Below are 6,000 nucleotides of genomic sequence, written 5' to 3'. Positions count from 1 at the left end.
AAAAAGAGAATGCATTAAAAAATAAATGGGAGAAAAGGCAGAATATGTCACAGCTGATCATAATAAACCACACAGGGCATTAGGCAACCACCAATTAAAGTCTCACCATCCCCTAGAACAGGGATATGCAATTAGCGGACCTCCAGCTGTTGCAGAACTAAAAGTCCCATGAGGCATAGCAAGTCTCTGACAGCCACAACAATGACACCCAGAGGCAGAGGCATGATGGGACTTGTAGTTTTGCAACAGCTGGAGGTCTGCTAATTGCATATCCCTGCCCTAGAATATAAGGGGAAAAGCACTGCAGCACTTATATTCAACTGGGTAAGTATATACTGTAAATCTACCATTTTTACATTCCCTATTTAACCACATGAACAGCAGCACTGTTGATGACTATATCCAAACCATACAATTGATGTTCATGCAAGGATATTAATCACACACAAAAGGTAAAAAAGTAAATCTCTCATTTAACCAATGAGAGGTACGTGATCCTAACTTAAAGATCCTTTTTGCCCTATCTTAAAAAAACTTCTTATCCAGATCTTCCTTTCTCTGTCCCTGACTGACTTGTTGTATAGCCTAAAATCTCAGGCATCATTATTATGTTCTAATAAGTGACGGCCCGTAATGCAGGGCACATGAGGGCACCCCCCTATCCATGCGTCCGGCCCCCTAATCTACATGCAGGGTGCCGGATGCATAGATTCCAATGTTTGTTTGTTTTTTGAAGCACGTGATTAGAGCCACAGGCTCTAATAGGCTTCAAAAAAACGGTGGGCTTGGGGGGGGGGGGAGAGCCTGGTTGTGTGACAATAGCACATGATTATTTGCTTTTGTTTTCCTGATTCTACTCCCAGGTCCTGAGACCCATCACCCAATTGGCCGAAAGGAGAAGCAATCCTATTGGCCGCCTAGGAGGAGGAGGGAGGAGATGTGCGGCTGAAGCCACCTTGATGCCGAGGAGGAGGAGACACAGGAGAAGCTGCCACCCATTACCCAGAGGAATTGCTGCCTGTGACCTAGGGTGGGGCAAATGTGGGGCTATTGACCGATCAACTGCGGGGGGGTGGGCTTGTGGGTGACCCGACTGCCCGGAGGGGTGCTGGTGATCTGACCAACTGGAGGGGGGGTGGCTGCGGGCGCAATATTTGCCCCCCCTAAAAAAATATACCACCAGCTGCCACTGGTTCTAATACATGACGTCTAAATTTGTCAGTTTTTCCGACATAGATCAGGGGACAAGAGCACTGTGCCACACATACACTACACCTTCAGTACTACAATTACGGAAATTACTTTATCTTAACAATACCACCACATTTGGGATTGACAAACTCTTTGACTGTTGGTATATATTGGCAGACTTTACAAATTGTATATATGACTATGACTACTGAACATTCACAGGTGTTGACAACTATACAGTGTAACTAATATGGGAGATAGAGGTTCCTGAAATGTACCACAATGTACAGGGAAAGGGTCTGAGATGGAATTGTTCACTTTGATCCTTGACACTTGGTTGTGGAGAGGAGCTTCGCTATATTCATTCTTAGATAAATATGCGTACGTTATTATTTAAAGCGGAGGTCCGCCCCAAAAAAAAAATTAAAAACCAGCAGCTACACATACTGCAGCTGCTGGCTTTTAATAATAGGACCCTTACCTGTCCTGGAATCCAGCGATGTCGGCACCGCTGATGTTTCCATCAGCTGTCGGGTGCTGCTGCCGCCATTGCGGGTAAGGGTACCCTGGCAGTGTAGCCTTTCGGCTTCACCCCGGGAACCCTACTTGGCATGCGCGAGGCCCGCTCCTCTCTCCTACTGGCCCAGTGACAGGGGAAGGAGGACGGAGAAGGAGGGAGCCCCAGCCGTGGCATCAATACTTGCGGCTGAGGCTCCCAGAAGTAGGAAAGAATAACTGTCAAAGACAGGTATCCTGTCCCCCATACCCCCCGAAAGGTGCCAAATGTGGCACCGGAGGGGGCAGAAATCAGATGAGTGGAAGTTCCACTTTTGGGTGGAACTACGCTTTAAAGCTGAACCCTGGGATAAGCAAAATTTGTCCATGTACTAGAGGCATGTGTATTCTTACCTGAAACTCTGTGTGCTTTGTCTAATTATTTCAGATCTGTGCAGCAATTTAGTGTGAGACTTTACCTCTGCACAGGAGCTTCCTGTAATAAAGACCGGTCACTGCTGCTCTCTCTTCTTGTGCAGGGTGACTGGTCTTGTCCCCGCCCCCTCCTGTAGTTTTTTCAGGCAGTCTGTAGTGGGTGGAGCTTACTGGGTCCCTCCCAAAGCTCTGCTCTCTGTATAGGTTGTGTACAGTACAATGCTGATGTTACCACTACATTTAGAAGTTAAAAATTAGGCTTTCAAAGGCAATTGATGTATACAAAGTAGATTTATATCCTTTGTGACTATTGTATTGTATTTACATGAAAATGTTTGTTTGGCTTTAATATCAGCCCTTTTTGAAGTCTGAAACTGCAAAGTGATATACTGTTGTTAATCTTATTTGGAAAACCCCTATAATTATATATTTAGTAATGAAAATGGGAAAATAAATGCAAACTAATGTGAAATGAAGAAGTACAATGTTTTATGCCACGTACACACGACCGGACTTTCCGGCAGAAAAGGTCAGACGGAATCATTCTGTCAGACATTCCGATCGTGTGTGGGCTTCATCGGATTTTTTCTTTCTAAAATTCTGACGGACCTAGAAATAGAAATCTTTCCAACGGAATCAATTCCTATCGGGAAAACCACTCGTCTGTATGCTAGTCCGACGGACCAAAAATGACACAAGAAACAAACGAATACAGCGCTGATAAAATAAAACCACACCATAAATAAACTAAATATGAAGTGCTGCGTGCAATAATAAACAATACATGTGAATGATGATGATGGTAGGTGCAATACACAAATCAACTAAAAATTGCCAATATAATAAATATCTAGTGCAGTTTACAAAAAAATATTAATATACGCAATTGTTATCAATTGCTAAAACACAAATACCATGAATGGTGAATAATGGTATATAGTGGGTGCAATACACAAATTAGCTGCTAATTGCCAAAATGCCATATAAGTGAAGTGCAAATTGCAAAAAATAGGCCGTTGGTACTACCCAATTGCTAAAAAGGTGAGAAATAAATATATATTACCACAATAGAAATGATAAATGCTTTCAAATAATCCCCAAGAAATACCACCAACTGGGCTAGCACAGTTGAAATAATAACTACTTGCAAATAGTCCCAAATAACACCAGCTAGGCTAGTACCCAAAGCTCTTTAACAGACAGCTTTGCCGGAAAGCAGACAACGACTCTTCAGCCTGTGCTGTCAGTCAATCCCCATAGGTGTTTACCTCTGGCGTGGATATGTGTGTGAAATGGCTGATGTTCAAATCGGAAAGGCCATAAGCTTGCAGATGTCAACCCAAAAGCAAAGAAAGAAGCAATATGGTGAAGTATTGCGGAGCTATAGGATCACTTGCGCAACAAGGTGCTACTCACAAAATCCTCGGTTGCAATCAGGCATGTCAGAGAACTTCCGCGATCGCCACTAGTAGCGTGCGTTCCACGGAGCCAGGAAAAAACATCACTTGGTTAGGTGTAAGCCGGATGTTTCGTCGACGCAATCCGCCCCTCCCCCAGGGCGTCATCAAAGGACTTAACATCCAACCCACGGCTATGAAATATATAGGATGTATGGGATAAGTGACAGCCAATCAAGCCTGGTGGGAAACAAACACCACCACATGTCCTGAATCATCATATACTGTTGCAATCCAAAAAACTTTATTGCAAAAAAATAGACAACATACGATTAGTATACATAAAAACTAAAAAATGTATGTGGACGCCTAAGTCTCACATGAATAAAATACATCTCGCATCAAATTTGTTTGGTTAAAGTAAACAATATACATATTATTTGGATAGGAGTATTTGGCAAGACTATTATCAGATAAATGGATTGATAGTGAAAAAATACATAAAAAATACAAATCAATAAAACATAAAAAATAATAAAGATAGAGTAAAATGGGGGGCGTGGCCTGCAGCGGAGCCGGATGGTCGCATAATTTCAGAGCTCCATCTACCCAGGCACACAGCGGCACAAAACAACCCTTTCAAGGCATCTTTTCACCCCATTTTCACGGCGGTTCGGACCGGGACACTGTTGGGACCATGCCTAATAAGCAGCGTAACGATAGGCATCCCCAGCGCCTGACAGACTTCTACTCCATCACAGGCGCTGGAGGTAAGAAAGATGGCGCCGAGGCCTATGCGCCGCAGGTGGCCTCAAATACAAAAAAACACATCAAAAAAGAGCAATCCTCATCCCAAAACGACATCCCCTAACAGCCAACACTCCTGTCCCTCTACCCCTTCATCTAACAGCCCAGCTAAGTCCAAACCCAGGCTGGATGGCACTAGATGGGGATCGCCTGTGAGCCCTGCACTAGAGTCAGGGGAAGACACAAGGGAGATGCCTGAATCAATTGAAACCGTCCCCACACAGAATAAGCCTGTGATGGACACAGTCTTAAAAGACATGTTAATGTCTCTGAGAAGCACCATCCAGACAGATATGGCCTCATGCATGAACAGATTTAATAAAGATATCCAAGCAATGAGGGACAGGGTGGATCACATGGAGGTTAAAATGGGAGAGTATGCTCATACCATAAACGATCTGGTCGATCCCTATGAAGAAAAAGAAGGGGAAAATGAATGGATCAAAGCAAAATTGGCTGATTTGGAAGATGGGTCGAGAACGAATAACTTGAAAATAAGAGGGATACCAGAATCAGTACACCAAACAGACCTACGCTCCTACGCAACGACCTTATTCAAAAATCTTATACCAGGCCTCACTGATTTGGATGTCACAATAGACAGGATTCATCGTTTACCCAAACCGTCCCACCTATCTGACCACATCCTGAGAGATGTGCTCTTACGCCTACATTTCTTTCATGTAAAAGAAAACCTAATGCAATATATGAGAAAACAGGAGCAATTACCACCAACCTATCAGAATTTACAATTCTTTGCTGACCTCTCGCAATACACGCTCCTAAAAAAAGGAAAAATCTAAACACAGTAACCAAAGTATTGAGGAACCAAAAAATTCCTTACAGATGGGGATACCCAACCAAAATCACTGTGACCAGAGAAAATCGCACATATGTGATATCTTCCCTGGACAAAGGACTTGCAATCTTGCGAGAATGGGGCATACTCCTAGAATCAGATGAGGTCAACCCTACCACCAGTACACCACGTCAAGTTGACAGCGAATGGAAAGAAGTCACTGCTAAAAATGCAAAATCTCACGTATAAATTCAAGCGGAAATCTTCTTTTAGCTCCCTAATCCCTGGGGGGGGCGAAGTACGGGAATTACAGGCTGAACTAAATTCCCCCAATACCATTTAGCAGCAACCGCTGCCTATAGGTGCTTTGCACCAGTTCTACTATTTGCACCATGTTAAGTGCACTATACTTGTCTTATTCGTTTCATTGTTATCCTTGTTTTCTTTTTTCATTTTTCTTACTTGTTTTTTGGGATACCGAAGGCTTCAGATCACTGGAAGGAACATTCCACCAAGCTTCAATCTCAACTGCGTTCACCCGTAGAAAAGCATCTCCTCAACCACTACATGAAGGCATGGTCAACACGCATATTATACATCACAACTACACTGCAAAGCTGGCATGTGATAAATATAAGACATTGAGTCAGTTAAGGGATTCCTGCAGGATCCTAGCATACTCAATATCTGTCAAATATGACACTTCATTTTTTATCCATTAATGCAAAGGGACAAAGGGAACCACCCGAAACGAAACGCAAGTCTCTCTGGAATGAGGCTCTTCTGCATGATAGTGACATAGTTTGTGTACAGGAGACACATTTCAGTGCAGTAGCTCCACCCAAATGCACGCACAAGAATTATCCCTTTATTACT

The sequence above is a fragment of the Aquarana catesbeiana genome, linkage group LG01 (assembly GCF_042186555.1).
Source record: "Aquarana catesbeiana isolate 2022-GZ linkage group LG01, ASM4218655v1, whole genome shotgun sequence".
NCBI lineage: Eukaryota > Metazoa > Chordata > Amphibia > Anura > Ranidae > Aquarana > Aquarana catesbeiana.
Note: the sequence above shows the minus strand (reverse complement) of the source record.